A 23,305-nucleotide genomic window follows, 5' to 3' on the forward strand; every position below is an offset into this window, starting at 1 on the left:
AGCTGGACGGGACGCTCAAGGAGCTATTCAAGCACGACCCCAACCATCCGGAGTGGTTCAGGCTGCCGCAGGGCGTCGTCCCGCTGTGCAACAACTCCCAGCTTGATCGCATCCATGCAATGATGCCGGAGTGCGACTCGCACGGGATTATCCCAACTTGGCAGGAGCCCTCCGACGACGTCGTGCGACAATTCTTCGATGGCTTGGTGGAGGTGGCGGTCCGTGCCGACGAGCAGAGGCTCCTCACCCGCGACACCACTGACGACGAGATGCGGCGCATCGCCACCAGGGCGGAGGAGGCGGCGGCAGCCGCCCTCGCGGGCGAGTTTGGTTTCACGCTGGAGGAGGCAGAGGCGGCCGAGGCGGCAAGCCTTGCCGACCGAGAGGACCTTGTCGGGGAGGTCGCTGGCGAAGGAGAGCCCGAAGCCGAAGCGAGCGAGCCCGCCGAGGGCGCAAGCGGCCAGCCGTCTTCGAGTAGCTTGCCGCAGGCGAAGCCCCCAGCGCAACCCCCAGCGCAACCAAGAAGGCGCCTCCGTAGGACTGGAGACACAGCAGGGCGGCAGGCAGGTCAACAGCCGCAGCGCCGCGGGACACACTCCACCGCGGCAAGCACCGTTGCCGCGGGAGCATCTCATGCCGTGCCGGCAACTGGAGCGGGGTCTTCTCGAGCCGCCGCACCTGATCCTGCCGCAGCTCCCACCAAGCGTCCAAGGGAGCCTACTCCTCCGCCTCGTCGTGCTGAAAGAGTACCGGACTTCGACCTCTCCGCGCTGAGCTCCGACGAGGAGGAAGAAGAGGAGGAGGAGTAAGACTTTCTTCTTGTTGTACTTATATTTCTTCGATTCTTGTTGTTTCTTGTCTTGTATCTGATCTGCTTCCCTCTGAACCTTGTTCCTTTTCAGGACTCTGGCCGAGAGGGCGGCAAAGAGGGCCAAGGTCCCCGTGGTTGTCATCGAGGACGATCCTGCTGTGACAGTAGAGGACGCGTCCGAGACCACCTTGTCGGACCCGACAACCTCTCCCCGAAGCAGCCCCCAGCGCAAGTATTTGTTCACTTCTTGTTGTGGGGCGCGCATGAGTGTTCTTTCCTTGCTGATATCTCGATTGTTGATTTGCTTGTGTAGGAGCAGAACAGGCCCATCAGGAACAACCAGAAGCCTCTCCTGAGGTGCTGTCTGCTTCAACTACGCCACCAAGGGGCGATTTCCCGACAAGGGAGCGCTCTCCGGCAAGGGAAAGGTCCCCGGCAAGGGGTAGATCCCCGGCAAGGGACGGGACCAGCGAACCTTCGGTGGTGGAGCCCATGATCACAGAGCCCAGCACAGGTAACCCTCCTTGTCGGAAATTTTCCCTTGGGTTCTTCTTCTTCTGATCTTCTTTTTGGATATTTGCTTGACTTTTTCTTCCTCTTCCTGTCTTTAGATCCCCCTTCCACAGATCCCATGGAGACTGAGGCCACCGGCGAGTAGGATGCACGCGGCAACACTGATGATGCCACCGCCACCAAGGAAGAGGCCGGCGCTGACGATCCCGCCGGCGAAGAGGCCGCCAAGGCTGCTGGCGCAGGAGCTGGCGAGGGGTCCGGCGATCGCACTGATGACCCCGAGGGCGCAGGAGCGCAAGGCGCTACACCGACCGCCGACCCCTCCGCCGCTGATGCAGCACCGGGCTCCGAAGAGCCCCAGCCCGGCGCCTACTTGAAGGCCAGCGAGGGTGTCTTCATCAAGCTTCCCTAGGCGTCGAGCTCCAGGGCACCGGTTGAAGGAGAGGCATTTGACGGAGAAGTGCTCGCCTCTGCTGGGCTGACAGTGGTTGACGCGCCAAGCAGCAGCAGCGGCGAGTCTAAGGAGGAGCAGCTGCTCCGGAAGTTGGTGTCGCTCTACCGCGCCCGACAAGCGAAGCTGGAGTCCCGGGAAGCGCTTGTCGCGCGAGCGGGAGTGGACATAGAGAAGCATGCGGAGGAGCTCCAGAGCCGCAACCAAGAGGCCCTCCGGTCCATTGCGGAGGAGAGGGCGCAGCTTGTCGAAGCGCGGAAGGCCTTCATCCTTGAGAAGGCAGAAGCCGAAGAGCAACAGCGGCTTGCCGCCGAGGGGCTGTCCACGCAGGAAGGCGAGCTGACGCAGCGGAAGGTCAACTTGGACAGCTATGAGAAGGAGCTCGCCGTGCGTGAGGAATCGCTTGGCGGGGCACTCAAGGAAGCGAAGGACGCTGCCGCAGCTGCCGAGGCCGCCAAAAAGGAACTGGAGGTGAAGATGATGCAGCTGGAGGCTGATTTGAAAGGGAAGGATGAGGAGCTTGCCGCGCTCCAGCGCGAGCGTGAGAAGGACGCCCTGGCTCACGGTGATCTGCAAGTCCAACTTGCCGACAAGGGCAAGGAACTGAACGCCGTCAAGGACTCAAATGCTAATCTGGAGCTGAAGCTGGCCACACTGACTGAGACGTTGGACGGCGCCAAGAAGCAAGAGGAGGACTTGAAGCAGGAACTCAAGGCCAACGAGGAGCTGTTGACGAGGGCCGCCGAGACTCAAACACCTTCAGGGCTACTGTGGAGCTCTGGACGGAGGGCCTCGTCAACATTGCTGCAGTCATCGACGAGGAGCTGGCGCAACTGGATTTGGCGGGCTTCGAGTACTCCTCCGACGAGAACCTTCAGCCCAGCGCCAAGCTTACTCTGTTCTTCAAGGGCGTGGCGACGGCTCTCCAGCAACTCCGGGAAAGGATCCCAAGGCAGCTGGCCGACGAGTCGCGCGCAATCTGCGCCAGAGTCTTGGAGAAGGTGTTGGTGAAGGTGCTCTTCCGCAATCCGAGCCTCAACCTCACCAACGTCCTCAAGAAGCTGCCGGCGGGTGTTGATCTTGCAGAGCTCAAAGCCCTTGTCACACCCATTGTGGACAAGGTGAACAAAGTCAGGAGGGTCGACGGCGATCGTGTAGATTAGGCCGCCCTTTTCCTCCTTTTTCTTGCCGCTGCCAGACATGTCACGGGAACCATCTATTAGAGCGCGGCAAGTCATTTTTGTAATATAACTTTATCTTGGGTCGTATTTGCTATGCTATGTCCTTTACTTGATTCCTTCCTTTGTATGTTTTTACCTTACGCTTTTAGGGAACTTGCCGGCGTAGGCACCCTTGCCACGAGCGCTGAGTGCGGGACATCAGCAGCCTGCTAGCGGTGCTACCTCCGGCAAGAAACCTTGTCGCAACCAGTCGCAGAACACTTAAGTTGTTGAGCGGACTCGAAACAAAGTAAGGGCGCAACTAGCTACGAGTTGGTTCCTCCGCGCACAGGTTTTCCATACAAAGCATGGTCGTTCAAGGAAGATAACTTAAAAATTTTTAAAACTGATTGTGCTCAAACTTTGGCAACTTAGCTTTTCTGTCGTCTGCGTCCCGGCAAGGCTATACTTTTTTGAACGACGCCTGGTCCACACCATTATCCTCTCCTCCCCCTCGGTGAACTTGTGGGCGAAGGAACCTTCTTTTTGAGAAAAAGAAAGAAGAGAAAATAAAGATATGGAGCCATAAGGCTCGTTATTGCTTACCGGGGGAAAGTGTTGCACAAAGTGTCAGATAATACATGCGAAAAAAAGGCATGAAATTTGACAAGATGTGCGGAGCATATGATCTTTATTTATGCACGGGATCTGCGCTCGGCTTTGTACAAAGGGTTACATGCAACAGCGGCAAGGCTTGTACAAAAGGTGGTTGCCGGAACAGGTTCCGGCAACCGCGCCTTATGGGTAAAACTTACGAAGATGCTCAATGTTCCAGGAGTTGCTCACCGGAAAGCCATCTTCGGTCTCAAGGCGGACAGCGCCAGGCCTAGTGACTCGCTTCACCCGATAAGGGCCTTCCCACTTCGGCGTCAACTTGTTGGAATTCTTGGCGGATTGAACGCGCCGAAGAACAAGGTCGCCTTCCTCGAAACTTCTGGCATTAACTTTGCGGCTATGGTAGCGATGCAAAGCTTGCTGGTAGCGAGCAGCTCGTACAGCAGCCTGAAGACGATCTTCCTCAAGGAGCAGCGCGTCATCTTGCCGCAGCTGCTCTTGCTCAAGCTCATCATAAGCGAGCACTCGAGGCGATCCGTATACGAGTTCCGTGGGGAGAACTGCCTCTGCTCCATAGACTAGAGCAAAAGGTGTCTGGCCAGTGGCTCGATTTGGCGTCGTCCTGATCGACCAAAGAACCACTGGCAGCTCCTCGATCCAATTCCTTCCGCACTTGTGCAGCCTGTCGAAAGTTCTGGTCTTGAGCCCGCGCAACACTTCAGCGTTTGCCCTCTCCGCTTGACCGTTGCTTCTCGGGTGAGCAACAGAAGCGAAGCAGATCTTGGCGCCAAGATCTTGGACGTACTGCATGAAGGTGCGGCTCGTGAATTGTGTGCCATTGTCGGTGATGATCCTGTTAGGGACTCCGAAACGGCAAACAATCGACCTGAAGAACTTGACTGCTGACTGTGCTGTCACCTTCCTCACTGCTTCCACTTCCGGCCACTTTGTGAACTTGTCGATTGCCACGTACAAGTACTCAAAGCCCCCGACAGCTCGGGGAAAGGGGCCGAGGATGTCGAGCCCCCAGACCGAAAATGGCCAGGATAAAGGGATCGTCTGGAGAGCTTGAGCTGGTTGATGTATCTGCTTGGAGTGGAACTGGCACGCTTCACACTTGGTTACTTGTGCAGTTGCATCCTGGAGGGCTGTTGGCCAAAAGAAACCTTGTCGGAAAGCCTTGCTGGCAAGTGCTCTTGCACCAATATGATGACCACATATGCCTCCATGTATCTCCGCCAACAGCTTCTGTCCATCTTCCCGGGGAATGCACTTCAATTTCACTCCGTTGAATCTTCTTCTGTACAGTATGTCGTCGACAAACTGGTACATACTCCATTGCCGGGCTACTCTCTCCGCTTCTTCTTGCTCTTCGGGAAGTTCTCCTGTCTGAAGAAAACGGACAATCTGCTGTGCCCATGCCGGAGCCTGCGGCTCGACAACAAGGACTAAAGGCACAAACGCTGCTACGGGAACATCTGCTCCCACGGCAAGAATCTGTGACTCAGCCGGAGCTTGATGTTCCCCGGCAAGCTTGCTGGAGCAAAACTTGTCGGGGGCGTCTGCTTCAACGGAACAAACCCTAGGGCTTGTCGGAGCAGACTGCCCCTCAGCACTCTTTGTCTTGATTTTGAGGACCTTCTTGGCAGCGGCTTCGGGGAGCTATGCCGGAAAGTAGTCACCAGTAACCAACTTCCTCTTCTTGCTCTGTCCAATCGATGGTGTTACAGATGGTTGAGTCAGTCTGAGCACAAAGATCCCTGGTTCCACAGGTAACTTTAATGCAACGCATTTTGACAGGCCATCGGCAACATCGTTCTGGGCTCTTGGAACATGCTCCATCTGCAGGCCGTCAAAATGCTCTTCCAACTTTCTCACTTCATCAATTTAAGCTTCCATCAACGGACTCTGATAATCTTTGTTCACTTGGCGGACGACATGCTGCGAGTCACCCCTGACAATGAGCTTCTTGATCCCAAGGTCTGCCGCGATCCTAAGTCTGGCAAGCAGGCCTTCATACTCTGCAGTATTGTTTGTTGCTTGCTCCTTGGGAAAGTACATCTGGACCACGTACTTGAGGTGCTCTCCGGTGGGTGCGACAAGTAACAAACCCGCACCGGCGCCTTGCAGCGAGAAGGCAGCATCAAAGTACATGATCCATTCTTTGCTTGCTTCCTTGACGGGGATGCTCGTTTCTGGAGTTTCTTCATCAGGTGTTGGCGTCCACTCCGCTATGAATTCTGCCAATGCTCTGCTCTGGATAGTTGAAGTACTCTCAAATTTGAGGCCGAAGCTTGACAATTCCAGCGCCCACTCGACGATTCTGCCTGTCGCTTCTGGATTCTGCAATATCCTCTTCAACGGAAAGCGAGTGACAACTGTGATCTCATGTGCTTGAAAGTAATGGCGCAGCTTCCTCGAGGCCATGAGAAGGCCAAAAAGCAACTTTTGCACCCCAGAGTACCTTGATCTAGCCCCCTGCAGAAGGGAACTGACAAAATAAACTGGGCGCTGCACCATCTTCTTTTGTTTCTCTTCCTGTGGCTGCACAGATCTATCCTTGTCGGGACCAGAGCTTGTCGGGGAAGCCCCCTGCTTGTCGCTGGACTCGCTTGCCACGGTTGCTGACTCATCATCCGCCTCCCTCTCCGCTACTAACGCAGCACTAACCACCTGATTGGTTGCCGCTAGATACAGCAACAACTTCTCTTGTGGTTTAGGTGCGACAAGTATTGGAGTGGAGGACAGGTATCTCTTCAAGTCCTGCAGCGCAGCCTCCGCTTCCGGAGTCCATTTCATTGGACCTGCCTTTTTCAAAATTTTGAAAAATGGCAGGGCGCGCTCAGCAGACTTAGAGATGAACCTGCTGAGAGCAGCAACGCAGCCGACAAGCCTTCATACATCCTTGACGCGCTTCGGTGCTTCGATCTGCTCAATGGCCTTGATTTTGTCGGGATTGGCTTCAATCCCCCTCTGAGATACAAAGAACCCGAGAAGCTTGCCGGAAGGAACTCCAAACACGCACTTCTCGGGGTTCAACTTGAGATTCATCTTGCGCAGATTTGCAAAGGTCTCGTCCAAATCCTGGATCAAAGTTGCTTTGTCCTTGCTCTTGACCACTATGTCATCCATGTAAACTTCTACATTTCTGTGCAACTGTGGCTCAAAAGCATGACTGACTACTCTTGCGAATGTCGAACCAGCATTCTTTAGTCCGAAAGGCATCCGTACAAAGCAGTACGTGCCACATGGAGTAATGAATGCGGTCTTCTCTTCATCCTCTTCTGCCATGAAGATCTGATGATATCCTGAGTATGCATCAAGAAATGAAAGCAAATCACATCCTGCCGTGGAGTCGACAATCTGGTCAATGCGCGGCAAGGGAAATGGATCCTTGGGACAAGCTTTATTAACATCGGTGAAGTCAATACAAAGCCTCCACTTCCCGTTCGCCTTGCGCACGACTACAGGGTTGGCTAGCCACGTGGGATGGAGTACTCCTCTGACAAGGCCTGCTGCTTCCAACTTCTTGATCTCTTCTGCAATGAATTCTTGTCGCTCCACTGCTTGTTTCCTGACTCTCTGCTTGACGGGCCGTGCGTGAGGACAGACGGCAAGGTGGTGCTCAATTACTTTCCTGGGAACACCGGGGATGTCAGACGGTTGCCATGCAAACACGTCGACATTCGCCCGTAGGAAAGCAATGAGCGCGCTTTCCTATTTGGGGTCAAGCGTGGCACTGATGGTGAAGGTACCACCAGTACCGTCCTCCTTGGCGGCCACTTTCTTGGTCTCTGGTGAAGCTGTCTTTGCCTTCTTACACTTGCCGGTGGAGCTCGATGGTGCGTCCTCGACGGTAGCGCAGCACTCCGAAGAGGTGCGCTTGCCGGAGTGGGCATCAGAGCTGTTCTTGCCGGACTTGGTCTTCTTCTTCCCCCCGGGAGCTTCAGCGGCAAGTCTCTTGCGATCTGCTGCGGCTGCTGCTTCCCAGTAGATCTTGTCGGTACAGATAAGGGCATCTTTCTTGTCGCCAGGGACAGAAATGACACTTATCGGACTGGGCATCTTGAGCACGTTGTAGGCGTAGTGAGAGGCTGCCATGAACTTGGCGAGCGCTGGACGGCCGAGTATCCCATTGTAGGGCAATGGGAAATCAGCAACATCAAAGGTGACTTTCTCTGTCCTGAAGTTCAGCTCGCTGCCAAATGTAACTGGCAGTGTAATCTTCCCCTTCGGCTTGCTCCTTCCCGGGTTGATTCCTTGGAAAGTGCTGGTCTCCTCGAGCTCGCTGTCGGGGATCTGGAGCTTCTTGAGTACCACGGAGGAGATCAGATTCAAGCCAGCCCCGCTGTCAACCAGCATCTTTGTGACCTTGAGGTTGCGGATAGTTGGTGAAACCAACATTGGCAAGCACCCGACCGCAGTTATGCGATCAGGGTGATCCTCAACATCAAAGATGATGGATGTGCTGGACCACTTCAGAGGCTTGCGCGACTCAACTGACGGTTCAGCTGCATTAACTTCCCGCACCCACTGTTTGAGCTGGCGGTGCGAAGTATGCAGAGAAGCACCACCATCGACACACAAAACCTCTGTTGCTTTCTGAAACTCCTGCTCGTCGGCTTCATCCTCATCCATCTCTTCATCTTCGTCTTCGTCTTCATCTTTGTCGCGGCCGCGGGGAGGCCTATCTCCTTGCCGCTGCTTGGCCTTGCCGCGGTGCCCTCCCCGGCCGGGACGCTTCTTGCCGGATCCTCCACCACCTTCTTGGGCCTTCTCCTTGTTGCGGCGCTCGTATTCAGCTTTCTACAGTTCAACAAGTTGCTCAACTTTCTTGCAGGCCTGGAGATCATGGCCCTTGGTGCGGTGGATCTTGAAGTACTGCTTGCCGGAGCCGTCCTGCTTGTCGGCGGCCACCACAGCCTCGCCGGAGTTACCAGCTTTGGTCTTCTCGGCGCCATCTCCGTTGCTGGACTGCTCGACAACTAGCACATCTTTAGCTTTCCGCTTCCTGTTGTTCCGCCTCCGGTTTTTCCTTGCCGGGGCGGCTTCCTCACTGTCAGATCCTTCTGCTCCTATGTTCTCTCCGGGGAGTTTCCTCCCCTCCTCAGCACGTGCACATTTGTCGGCCAGAGCATATAGCTCGCTGACATCTCTGATTTTGCACATCGCCATCTCCTCCCTCATCCTGCGATTACGCACGTTCTGATGGAACGTGCTGATAACCGCGGGAGGTTGGACGTCTGGGATGTTGCGCTGCACCTGGCTAAATCTTTGAATGTACTTGCGTAGGGGTTCTCCTTCCTTCTGGGCGAGCAGATGAAGATCGCTCTCCTGGCCATGGGGCTTGTGGATGCCTGTGAAGGCGCCGACAAACTGATGGCACAGATCTGCCCATGAGGAGATGGAGTTGTCCGGCAAGTGCATGAGCCAAGATCTGATGTTGGGCTTGAGCACCAGCGGGAAGTAGTTGGCGAGGATCTTCTCGTCGCGCCCCCCGGCAGCCTGCACCGCGATGGTGTAGATGCTGAGGAACTCCGATGGATGTATCCTGCCGTCGTACTTCTCGGGTACGTCTGGCTTGAAGTTCTTGGTACTGGGCCACTGGACCTGCCGCAGCTCACGAGTGAACGCAGGGCAACCTACCGCGTACGGCAAGTCGCCTGGTTCCCCTGGCGCATGCATATCAACGGTGGGCCCAGCGCACTGGTCTGACTGACGCCGCGCTTCTCTTCGACGCTCGATGCGAGTACGAGCGTCTTCTTGTCGTCGTTCTTGGAGAACTTGGCGCTGATCGCGACGAGCTTGTGGGTCCGACGACGCGGTGGAGTCGGTGTCGAGGTTAGCCCGGCGAGTCGGCGATCTTGGCCTTCGAGGCGGGGAGTGCACGGTGGTGGCATCCCCACCGGTCTTGTCGCCATCGGCCCGCGCCTGGGCGTCTTGCCGCGGCTTCGAAGTGCTCGGTTGCCGGGGAGTGTCGTCGTTGGCGAAGCCGATGAGGCTATGAATGGTGATCCTCCAGTCATCGATCTTGTCCGGCGCTGGAGGGTAGTCTAGTAGCAGTTGGGCTCGGGCCAACGCTTCTTTTGGGGTTTTCGGCGGCGGGGGCGAACGGCGCGAGGAGCGAGATATGCTCAAACTTCTAACAGTGTTAGAAGGAGCAGCATCTCGCCCAGGCGATCGTGCCGCGCTCGCGCCAACATGTTGGCGTGCATGTTGGCCTGGAGTGTCCCACGATCCACCAGCTTGGCCTTGTTCTAACGCGAGTACGGTGCTAGGAGCACCATGGCGTTGTCGGTCCCGCGCCTCCTAAGAGGGGCACGGTGCATGCACGGACGCCGAGGTTTGCGGGGCCTTGTCCTTGGATCTGGTGACAATGTGAGTTCCCCCGTCGGCGCCCGTTCCTCCGCCGGCGTCTACCCCACCACCCGTTTGCTCCGGTGGCGGTGGAATCGACGCAGACGGACCAACCACCTCTGAAGCCTTCTTCTTCGGTGGCATGTCGATGAAGATGATGATGTAGCACGCGCGAACACCAGATCAGGTTCGCACAACCTCGACGCCCCCTACCTGGCGCACCAAAGATGTCGTGGGAAACGAACACCTATGGGGCAGGGCCCCTTCTCGGTCCGGCAGGGAGCGGAGGGCGCACGAAGAGCAGATCGAGGAGAAGCACGCGAGGGATTTTACCCAGCTTCGGAGCTCTCCGGAGAGATAAAACTCCTACTGGTGCTTTGTGTTTGTATTGTGTTCTTGCTCGAGAGCGTGAGCGTTCTGTAGTTTCGAATGAGTCCCCCCCCCTCTACGTTGCGCATGGGCCTCCTTTTATAGGCTAAAGGGGTCACCGACAGGTGGCAACGCAGACAGGGGTACAAATGTAAAAAGAGGGGTTGGTACAACTGCTATCTATAGTGCAGCCTACCTAACTCTGACGGCAGGGGACAAGGGCATTTAATGCCCGTCCGGTCGCCCAAACAGTACAGAAAACGACCGTTAGGGGCGCCACCGCTTGCCACGATGGCCTTCTCGTCATCTCCACTTGCCACCTCGCACCGCTTGGCTGCACAGCTTCCCGCCACGTGCGCCTGGAACGGTCCTGCGGTGACACGTCGACGGATGCGCTGGAGCTTGGGCGCAGAGTGGTGGCTTCGCCGCGGCAAGCGCCTTGCCGCGGTCGTTGTCTTGTCGCGCCCAAAAGCTTGTCGCTCGTCGGGTCTTGCCGCGACGCGCGGCGCGTCGCGGCAAGTTTTCTGGAATGCCTTGGTTGGCCTTCCCGGCAAGCTCCTCTTGTCGGGGCCTTGTCCTTCCCGGCAAGCTCCTCTTGCCGGGGCTTTGTCTTCTTAGTTAAAACACTTTGTTCTTGAATGGCGTCAATAGGAGCTACGAAGGATCTTGGCAGACGTCCGGCAAGCCTTGCCGCGGGGCGCTGCGACTGCTCGTGCACAAGTTCGGGATACTAAGGTACCCCTACTTTAGTACACCGACAATCCCGAGAATTAGATCAAATACGAGTCACCAACAACAATTAGAGAAGACATAAATTTATAGTTTCCCATCTTGATGGAAACATCCGGAACTACCAAACTGGATCTCAACCGTTTGCCCGGGGAAATGACAGCCATGGGTTTACCCAAATGTGAAGAAGTGAAATCATGCTTGGTAAAAATGGTCTTGACATGAAACAATGCGATGCACCAGTATCAGATAAGACTTTTGCAGGAATAGAGTTAACTGGAAGGTTATCCATGATCACATCTGAAGAATCCTCTGCCTGAGCTGCATTCATCATGTTCACCTTTGCATGCTTTAGCTTATGCTTGACCACTACATTGCTTGAAGATCTCACAGGAGGAGGAGGCGGAAGGCGCCTTTGGTTGAAGCACTTGTTTGCGTAGTGACCTTTCTGCTGGCACTTGTTGCAAGTCACCTCTGAGAGCGGACGATGATAAGGAGCATTTGACCTTGGAGCTTGAGAATTTGACTTGTTCTGATAGCCTGGGTTGGGTGGGTGGGAAGATCCACGACCACCTGAGTTCTTCTGCTCGTAAGGCTGACGAAACGGAGGAGGAGGAAGGTAGAACTTCTGCTGCTTAGCTGCCACTTGTGAGGAAGAAGAAGACTGAATTGCATCCCTGATTCTCTTCTTAGAAGCCTCACACTTGAGCTGAGCACCTTCTTGCTTGAAGGCCATGTTGTAGAATTGATCGAACTGAGTAGGCTCAACAAGAACGAGAGCTAACTATAGATCCTCTCTAAGGCCACCACTGAATTGATAAATCATACTCTTTTCATCAGGAACGTCTTGTTTAGCGAAGCGAGCAAGTTTTTGAAACTGTTTGTTGTATTCGTACATGGACGTGCTGCCTTGCTTGAGATTGCGGAATTCCTCACGCTTGCTCTCAACAACACTTGTAGGAATGTGGTGAGCTTTAAAGTCCCGACAGAAGTCAGTCCAAGTAATCACTCGACCTCCTCTGGAATCTTTGTATTGCTGATACCAATCAGCTGCTTGGTCCTTGAGCTGAAAAGAAGCGAACTTGACGTAGTCCTCGGGCCTGACATTGCTGCATTCAAAATGCTTGTTTATGTCCACGAGCCAATCATCAGCGTCTGTGGCCTCGGCACAGTAGCTGAAAGACTTCGGCTGATTTGCAAGGAACTGGTTGAGGGTAGGAAACTGAGGCTGATGGTTGAACTGCCCTTGACCTTGATTCCCTTGGTTGCCTTGGCCTTGGTTGCGTTCTTGCAAGATTTGCAAAAGCATCTGGGTGCTGGCGTTGGTGGCCGCCACGACAGCTTGCCATGCCTCCGGAGGCGGAGGTGGTGGGTTCGATCGATCTTCTTCACCCCGATCCGGGTTGTTGTGAGTTGGCGGAGCCATCCTGAGGAAGGTGACATCCGTTAGAACCACCATTGACATGATAGATAAGTAGAATCAAAGACTAGAAATTGCAACATATAGTCTTGACAATAAACATTCGAACAAGGATTGAATGAATGAATTCCAAAGTTAACATCACCCATCCATTAAGGTGAGAAGCCACTTAGATAAAGGTTGATGAATAAAACCACAAGGTATGGCTGGAACAAATAGATGGTAAGGATTACCCAATCACAAACCAAATATCTGTGGGAAGAAATGCTAGAGCTACTTGAATCCCACCTATAAACTCCCGAAACTTTCTGGTTATGCAATCAGGTGTTGGGGATACATGGGAAGCAATATATCTCACCCAAACTAACAATCCCTACATCCAGCTGTATCTATCCGTCAACACATAACCAAGAAACCTTCGGAAATCGTGTACCTCAACCTTCGAAAAGCATCTGTTATACGAGTTATGGCAATACACCCGAACTCCCCAGTGCTGGGTGGCGTCGAGGTTATCTCACCAACAACTGCATAAAAGAGATTTTTGATGTCGGCGAAACTCAGGTATTCCAGAACTGCAACGATAAAATTATGACGACAACACCTTGAAGCTCAACTCCCCAGGACACTGCCACAACCCCTAAATGTCAGGAGGCACCAAGAACAATGTTCTTGTCACAAGACTATCGGAACGTCAAAACATCTACGTCAGGAGACCTCACCAGAGCGACGAAGGGACTGAGGAGTAAAAATAATCCTACTCTCCGATATATATATAATCCTAAGACTCAAAACATTTTTGTTCTAGACTCAACAACGCCAGCGATTCGATCAAGCAGGGGGCTCCTAAGTCGGGGATGGCTCTGATTACCAACTTGTAAAACCTACAATGCGGTTATGCCTCTAAGTCGTGCCTCGACACGTGAGAGATATAGCCGCATCATGGGCGTTACATGTATTGAATAGCATTAAGGATCTGAACATATGATCTTCCACCGAATAAACCAACTAGCATCAACTACAAGTAGTAATCAACACTACTAGCAACCCAGAGGTACCAATCTGAGGTTTTGAGACAAAGATCGGATACAAGAGATGAACTAGGGTTTGAGAGGAGATGGTGCTGGTGAAGATGTTGATGGAGATTGACCCCCTCTCTATGAGAGGACCGATGGTGATGATCATGGCGATGATTTCCCCCTCCCGGAGGGATGTCCCCCCGGCAGAACTACTCCGCTGGAGCCCTAGATTGGTCCTGCCCAGGTTCCGCCTCGAGACGGCGGCGCTTCTCCCGAAAGCTTCCTTCTGATTTTTTTTCCAGGGCAAAAGACACCATATAGCAGAAGATGGACGTCGGGGGCCTGCCAAGTGGCCCACGAGGCAGGGGGCGTGCCTCGGGGGTAGGGCGCGCCCTCCACCCTCGTGGCTGGTGGGTGGCCCCCCTTTGGTGCTTTCTTCGCCCAATATTTTGAATATATTCCAAAATAGATTTCCGTGGAGTTTCAGGACTTTTGGAATTGTGCAGAATAAGTCTATAATATTTGCTCCTTTTCCAGCCCAGAATTCCAGCTGTCAGCATTCTCCCTCTTCATGTAAACTTTATAAAATAAGAGAGAAAAGACATAAGTATTGTGACCTAAAGTGTAGTAACAGCCCATAATGCAATAAATATTGATATAAAAGCATGATGCAAAATGGACGTATCAATTACTGTTGAGCAATTGATAGAAAAGCGCATAATTATGACAATATCTAAGGCAATGATAATGAATATAGGCATCACGTTCGTGACAAGTAGACTGACTCCTGCCTGCATCTACTATTATGACTCCATGCATCGACCGCTATCTAGCATGCATCTAGAGTATTAAGTTCATAAGAATGGAGTAACACCTTAAGCAAGATGACATGATGTAGAGGGATAAACTGAAGCAATATGATATAAACCCCATCTTTTTATCCTTGATGGCACCAATAAAGTATGTGCCTCACTACCCACCTGTCACTGGATGAGGACACCGCAAGATTGAACCCAAAACTAAGCACCTCTCCCATTGCAAGAAAAACCAATCTAGTTGGCCAAACAAACCGAGTCGAAGAGAAATACTAAGATATCTTAACCATGCATAAAAGAGTTCAGAGAAGACTCAAATAATATTCATAGATAATGTGATCATAAATCCACAATTCCTCGGATCTCAACAAACACACTACAAAAGAAGATTACAACGGATAGAACTCCAAGAACATCGAGGAGAACATTGTATTGAAGATCAAAGAGAGAGAAGAAGCCATCTAGCTACTAGCTATGGACCCTTAGGTCTGTGGTAAACTACTCAGGCTTCATCGGAAGGGCAGTAAGGTTGATGTAGAGGCCCTCCTTGATCGAATCCCCCTCCGGCAGAGTGCCAGAAAAGGCCCCAAGATGGGATCTCACGGGAATAGAGGCTTGCGGTGGCGGAAAAGTATTTTGGTGGACGCTTTTGATGTTTGGGGAATATTCGAGAATATATACAGATGGAATTAGGGTTAGGGGACTCTCGAGGGGCCCACAAGGCAGGGATGCCACCCTGGGGCGCGCCTTGAGGGCTTGTGGCCTCCACAATACTCTTCCGGTTCTCTCTCCAAGTCTCCTGGGTGTCTTCTGGTCCAAAAAATCATCGTAAAGTTTTATTCCGTTTGGACTCCGTTTGATATTCCTTTTCTGTAGAAGTCAAAAACAAGGAATAAACAGAAACTGACACTCGGCTCTAGGTTAATAGGTTAGTCCCAAAAATAATATAAAATAGCATATTAATGCATCTAAAACATCCAAAACATATAATATAATAGCATGGAACAATCAACAATTATAGATATGTAGGAGACGTATGAGTCGCGCCGCCTAGGCTTGTGGGTCCCCTGGTTACCTCCTTGATCTAATTCCACCACCATAAATTCCTATAAATAGGGAAACCATCTGTCGTACCTCCAAAAGAATTTTTTCAGCACCGCAAGTCTCTATTCTGAAGTGATCCCATCCAGAGCCCTGAGTTCTGCCGAAGGGGAAAGCCATTGTCGGAGACCTCTTCATCAACCTTCTTGCCTCCATGATAATGTGTGAGTAGTTCCTTTAGTACCTACAGGTGCATAGTAGTCTTTCTCTCTTTTAGATCTTCAGTACAATGTCCCCCTTCTTCTTTGGATGATCGCGATAAATATTATGTAATTCTTGTGTAGTGTTTGTTGGGATCCGATGAATTGTGGATCTATGGTCAGATTGTTCATTGAATATATTTGTTTCTTTGTTGTATAGTTGAGTAGCTATGTATGCTTTCTGATATATTTGTCTTCTCTGGCCAAGATAGATGGGTAATTCTTCAGAGGAAGTGGTGCATAGTAGTGGGTTCAATCTTGCGGTGTTCTATATCCCAGTGACAGAATGGGGAGAAGACATATATTTGTATTGTTGCTACTAAGGATAAAACGACCGAGATTTATCTTATTGATAGATTTTTTCCAGTGTACATTATGTTATCTTGCTTATATGTTGCTATGTTTCTAGTAAACTTAATACCTTGAGATGCATGTTGGATAGCGGCTCCAAGGTGGATAATAATAATAGATGTAGTTGGATAATAGTCTACTTATCACGGATGTAATGCCTCTACAAGATTATGCCATGAATGATCAAAGTTATAAATGTTGTTTCTCTGTCAGTTGCCCAGCAATAATTTATCTACCATGACATTGACTGCTTTTGAGAGGGATACCACCAGTGAACCTACTCAGCCAGCTCAAGGGGTTTTAAACATGTTGTACTGGTGGCCTTGGCAACAGGGTTGTCAAGGGGTTTAAACCTGCTATGAGCTGGCCCAGTTGTCGGCCCTACGGTTTTGTCCTAATATTGCTTCTTGCAGTTGCTTATGGAAGATCAGGCCATGGAGGTCGGCTTCACAGAAAATGATTCTGTGGAGGCCAAACGTTTACTTCAGCAACTCAAGACCAGAGGTTGACTAGCACATGTCAAGAGAAGCCTGCCTCTAGATCCTCTATATGCCCTAGAATCCAACAAACCATGCTACACATTCCCACAAGGGCAAGTAGACATGGAACCCATATTTTAGGGAGCTTCATGAACTGGCCAAGACTTTGAAACACTACTTGAAGACAACATCTTAAGCTTTGCATCAACGTGGGAGCGATGAAATCCATTAACCAGTTTAGGAGCTACTGACATTGTTACGTCGTAGGGTGCCTCAATCCACCAAAAGAGACCCATTAGGCCAGATCGAGGCCTCTTAGGTTGCTACACGGCTTCGGCCATCAACCCAGCATGTGACCCCCTCCCCTACAGGGAGGAGTGACCATCTTGATATACAAGGCTAGAAGACCAAACTATTACGAGGACTCTCCAAACTCCCTAGCCGACTAGGACTTTAGAGTTGTCGTTGTACACCATATCAAATCAATAAAATATGGTCATGAGTAGGGTTTTACGTCTAGAGAGAGGGCCCGAACCTGGGTAAATTGTCTCATTTTACCTCTGGGATTTCCGACTTGTTGCGACACCTACTGAGGGGTCTATCGGAATCTAAAATGACAAGTATACTACCTTAACAAAATATATAGGCTATCAAGAGTTTTCGTGCCCTAGCTACCACAGAATCTAAATCATCATCATGCATGCCACGTTCACCAGAGACCATTGCACTACATGTAGTAGTGCTTGCTTAGCCATGTCCCACTATAGGAATCAGGAACTTTGCCGTCCGCCATGGCTGATGGCAATGGCATGCCTGGCGGACGGCAAAGGCCTTTGCCGTCAGCTAGCAGACGACAAAACGTCCGGCTGAACAGGCTATGACAAAGGCCTCTTTGCCGTCTGCTGACGGACGGCAAAGATGCAAAGGTCTTTGTCGTCCGCCAGCAGACGACAAAGAGCCTGGACGGCACACGTGTCAGCTTAGGTCCGTTAAGGGGTTAACAACGTGCTTTGCCGTCCGCCTGCCGACGGCAAAGACCTTTGCATATTTGTCGTCTACCAGTGGACGGCAAAGACCTTTGCATATTTTCCATCTGCCACCAGACGGCATAGGATGCCAAGTGATAGCACCTGGGGGACTGCCCTATTTGGTTGCTTTGTCATCTGCTGGCAAACGACAAAGATGCAAAGGTCTTTGTCGTTTGCCAGCAGCCGGCAAAGCATCCAAATAGCCAGCCTATTGCCCCAGGTTGCACAGATAGTTGACATGTGGCATATTTGCCGTCTGCTGGCTGATGGCAAAGCTCTTTGCCGTCTGCCACCAGACGGCAAAGAGCCTGTATAGCCCCTGTTTTTTCTATTTTTTCTTAAATTCATTCAATTTCATAGAATTTCACAGATACACACACACACACACATATGAAAGTACTTTCGACAAGCATACCAACACATATACATACCAAATCATATCCCTGCCATATGGATATGATCACCAACACATATACATAGCAAATTGAAAGTCCATATACAACATATAAAGCTAGCCAACATATCCAACAACAAGCATACAATGGTTTCATCCATACATACATATATAGGTAGCAAGTTTCACATTGTTCATCCTACAAAATCAAAACAAGAAGGAAGCATAAATAGAAGAGTAGACTCCATCAATGCAAGCTTCCTCATCTAAAGCAAATCTGCAGATTGGGAAATAAGAAAGTTAGAAGAAGAAGAAGAAGAAGAAGAAGAAGAAGAAGAAGAAGAAGAAGAAGAAGAAGAAGAAGAAGAAGAAGAAGAAGAAGAAGAAGAAGAAGAAGAAGAAGAAGAAGAAGAAGAAGAAGAAGAAGAAGAAGAAGAAGAAGAAGAAGAAGACTAGCTAGAAGAAGAAGAAGAAGAAAAAGAAGAAGAAGAAGAAGAAGAAGAAGAAGAAGAAGAAGAAGAAGAAGAAGAAGAAGAAGAAGAAGAAGAAGAAGAAGAAGAAGAAGAAGAAGAAGAAGAAGAAGAAGAAGAAGAAGAAGAAGAAGAAGAAGAAGAAGAAGAAAAAGAAAAAGAAAAAAAGAAGAAGACGATTCTTTCCTTCTCTTTATTTTTCTCCTCTCCTCTTCTTTAGCTTCTTCTTCTTCTAACTAAGGTAGATAAAAATGCCATTTTATTGCTAAGCTAGGTAAAAATGCTAAGTGCAGGTCATTTTAGAGCTAAGCTAGGTAAATAGGTCATTTTGGAGCTTACTAAGGTTATTATGTCATTTTCGAGGAAAATAAGCTAAGTCCATATCATTTTTTGTCTAACTTAGGTAATTATGCAATTTAGGAGGAAAGTAAGCTAAGTATACATTTGTTAATCAAAACACTAGACAAAACTTACCCTCATCACAACAAATGCGATGAAGATCGCAACTAAGGTAACAATTGATCCAACGGCATAATGATACCAAGCCTCATTATTAATGGCATATTTTCTAATCTTCTTAATCTTCAAGCGCATTGCATTCATCTTCCTCTCGTGATCATCGATGACATTGGCAACATACACTCCAATTTCATCTGCTCTTCTTCAATTCTTTTAATTTTTTCTTTCAAATACTCATTTTCCTTTTCAACTAAATTTAACTTCTCGACAAGAGGGTCGGTTGCAAATTCCGGTTCACATACCTCCTAGATTAAAATATCTCTATGTCAACTTGATGGCCATAATTGTCATAAATGTGAAATGCAACAAATAGTTATAAAAGAGGATTTACCACATCCGAATCATAAAGAGGGAGAGGGCCAACGAGGACAGATATCAATACCATGGCACTATGTATAACAAACAATCATACTAAGTAAGAAAATTATACAAGTAACTATATAAATCATACAATCATACAAGTAACTATATAAATCAAGTGCGACATAAAAAATTGAATACTTAATAATAATCTGGATTGTCTGGTTCAATAAATGCTTCGAGATCAATAAATGCATCATCATCATCACTATCAGTAATGACGTGCTCATCATCATCATTAATAAATGCACCATCATGTGGAAGGCCACCTCTACGTAATCGGTCAAGCATTGACAGGTCATCCACAGCAGTAACCTCTTCTAGTTCAGGCTCTTCTTGTTCCGGCTGAGGGGTGAAGTCAGGTTCACTGTCGCTGTCTACTTCAATGTTCTGGGGTTAAGTAGAGCGATTCTTGAAACATTTTTTGGGAAGACGTGTTTCTTGGAAGAATTCTCCTTCATATGTGTCTGGGTTAATGTGAGGTTCATAATCCTCTTCATTGAGGGAGGTGGTCTAACACGTGGTGGCACTTTATAAACGACATCCCAACCATTGAGATTAGGATCACCTTGACATGCCCACGGTAGATAGAAAACTTGGGTTGCCTATTGAGGCATAATATATACAGCGGGAACATCCTAATGGGTGCTTTGTTTGATTTCCACTAGCCCTATATGTTCATGAGTTCTTCTAGTCTCCTTCGCCTGGAACCAATAACATTTGAACACTACAACGTTTGGTGGGTTTGCACCACAGAATTGAAGTTCATAAATTGCTTCAACTCTTCCATAATACTTGGTATCTCCTTCGCTGATAGCAGAGACACAACAATTTGTAGAATTTTGGTCGGCCATAGATAGCTCTTTGCCATAGGTACGAAAGCGATACCCGTTGATGTCGTATTTGTCAAATGAACGAACCTTAAAGTCAAAACCATTAGCGACTTGTCTCAATTCGGTGTCCATAAACTTTGAATTAGCCTAGAAGTTTAATACGAAAGGGATTGTTGCATTAGCCACAAATTAGACGAAGAAATGAAATGGCCTAATGGAATTTACCGTTTGTTTGAACCAATAGATGAAACCGGGATAGCCGCCTCCATGCTTTTCTAGAAGCTCATACTCTTCGACAGAATCCTTTTGGATCACCACTCCATACGAGAATTTGGAGACGTACCGACTGTATCAAATTTATCCAGGAATAAGAGCAGTTCAAAGGAATTAGAAGTTGTGAAACAATGTACCGAGAGCTTACTCGATGTACGGCCGCACTTCTGTTAGGTTGTTGAAGATATACAACGAAATGGTCTGCCATTCTTTGAAATCCAAGGTTAAGGAATTCGAAGCACTGGCTGGTGCTAGATCCCCTTTGAATAGGCTAATGTTGGATCCACCCTTTTTAGGGTCGGCAGCATCGTACCGAGGCTTCAGATTTTGCAAATGACGTTTTTTGGCTTCGTAGTGTGCTGTCACGAAGTTTGTCGCCTCCTCAGTAATGAATGCCTCGACCATCGATGCTTCAATTCTACGTTTATTTTTACATTTTGCTCGAAGCGTCTTCTGCATCCTCTTAGTTGTGTAGCACCAACGATTCTACATAGGCCCCCCCCCCCAATCTTGTGTCGGTTGGGAGATGCAAAATCAAGTGCTGCATTGGATTAAAGCAGCCCGACGGAAATATCTTCACTAACTTGCAGATCAACTCCGGTGCCAACTCTTCCATTTCTTCTAGCAGGTCAGGCGATAGTTCTTTCGCACAAAGAACACGGAAGAAATAGCTCAACTCTGCCAGTACTAGCCATTCATCCTCAAGGATGAAACCATGCAACATTACCAGCATTACCCGCTCCATCCATACGTGCCAATCATGACTCTTGAGACCAAATATCTTCAATTTTTCAAGACTCGCTCCCCTCTTTAGATTCGCTGCATACCCATCGGGGAACACCAACAACATTTTCACCCACAAGATAATTTCCCTCATAGCCGGCCTTCCAAGATTGAACCATGCCTTTGGCTTTGTCCAGTTCTTCTTTCCTTTCGGTGGTTGCATGTTTTGTAACCATCTATGACATAGCGCCTCCTGATCGACTCTTGCCTTAGGATTATCCTTTGACTTCCCATCTATGTCAAACAATGTACCAAAAAGTGCCTTGGTGATATTCTTCTCAGTGTGCATCGCGTTGATGTTGTGTGGGGGAAAGGAGGTCTTTGAAGTAAGGCAGATCCCACAAGCATGTCTTGTGAATCAAGGCATGTTGCGAATTATACCCCTTGAAATACCCTGGACACTCTGGATCTGGCTCGAGAGCGTTTAACTGATCCAGGATCTCTTGGTGTGTCAACTGAGGTGGTGCAGAGTCCTTGACAACCCTACCTTTGATGAAGTTCTGCTTGTCTTTCCTGAACTTATGGAGAGGATGCAGGAACGGTCTATGCATGTCGAAGCACAAAAACTTGCGACCGGCCTGAAGCCAACGAAACTGAAGAGTTCCCTTGCATGTGGGGCACGGGAACCTTCCATGCACACACCAGCCAACGAATAGCGCATACGCCAGCAAGTCATGCATCGAGTACATGTACCAAACACGCATTATGAAGTTCTTTTTGCTAAAGGCATCATATGTCTTGAACCCATTATCCTAGGCTTCTTGCAATTCATCCTTCAGCGGCTGCATGTACACATTCATATTGTTCCCCGGATAGTTGGGCCCGAGAATTATCACCGTCAGGAAAATGTTCTTTCTTTGCATAATCTGTCCGGGGGGAGATTGAGTGGAATGACAAATACGGGCCAAGAACTGTATTGGGTTGCCGTCAAACCAAACACACTGAACCCATCCGTGCTGATGGTGACTCGAGGATGCCTCAGATCTGGCACTTTGTCATCAGCTTCTCATCTGCATCTAGTTGGGTTCTTTTTCCCATTTTGTGCCATGTCATCTGTCTTACCGTCTCTTCGACCATGAAAAGACGTTGAAGTCTTGGTACGATTGGCATATATATATACCAAAGAACATTAACATGGATTTTGGTCTGCGTCTTCTCACCCATACCGCTGTCTACCACAACATACCTGGATGACTTGCAAATGGGACAATAGTTCAAGTCCACATACTGAAGCCTAAATAAGGCACATCCGTTCTGACATGCATGTATCTTCTCAAAGGGCATCTTAAGAGCACGGAGGATTTTGTCTAACTGGTACAAGTTTGCAGGTAGTACATGGCCTTTGGGTAGAAAATGTCCAAATATTGTCATCATCGCATCGTAGCATTCTCTGCCCAATTTGAATTGATACTTCAGAGCCATTATTTGAGAGATAGCATCCAGCTGACAAACCTCAGTGTGCTCATGGAGAGGACGTTTTGAAGACTCAAACATTTCATTGAAGGACTTTGCATATTACTCCATCTCATCGTCCGAGTCCCGAGCATCATCAAAGTCTTACACCATGTCTTGCATCCCGGTACAATGCTCGTCGGTGCGACGACGAAGCACCTCAGATCTGGCACCTTGGGCAGACTCGCCATGAAATGTCCAGACCGTATAATCTGGCGTAAAACCCCTCTTCTACAAGTGTTTGCCCATTTCATCCTCTATTTTCTTGTGCAAATTGTTGCACCCGGAACATGGGCACCAGGTTGTCCTCTGGCCATTTGCAAATGCGGCTCTCAGAAACCCCTTGGTTTTTGTTAACCATTCAATGGTCATGTCTTTCTGACTAGTGTGACCGGTGTACATCCATGCATGATCACTCATCTTGCCTAGCTACTTGACGCATAAGAAATATATATAAATTAACTAGCATGTATATATTCATCAGTTAATGGAGTTTGTCACTTTTATTACGTCCATGCAACCTAGACGCTAATAGGTAAAGATAGGTCCTAATCCCACCCGAGTATGTGTAGATTGGGTTCGTTTTCCCATGCTCTGCTCCGGATCCGATGCTAAATTTCGGCAGCACCTTCCCACTGTTCTCCTGATACACGTCTCGGCAATAAGCAGAGAGGATGTGTACCCGGAGAACAACAGGAGGCACTGACGAAATTCTGCATCAGATCTGGAGCAGAGCATATGGGAAAACGAACCCAATCTACACATACTCGGGCTGTCCATGGATAACGTTGGACAATTCGAAAGAA

The sequence above is a fragment of the Triticum aestivum genome, chromosome 3B, assembly GCF_018294505.1.
Source record: "Triticum aestivum cultivar Chinese Spring chromosome 3B, IWGSC CS RefSeq v2.1, whole genome shotgun sequence".
In the NCBI taxonomy this organism is placed as follows: domain Eukaryota; kingdom Viridiplantae; phylum Streptophyta; class Magnoliopsida; order Poales; family Poaceae; genus Triticum; species Triticum aestivum.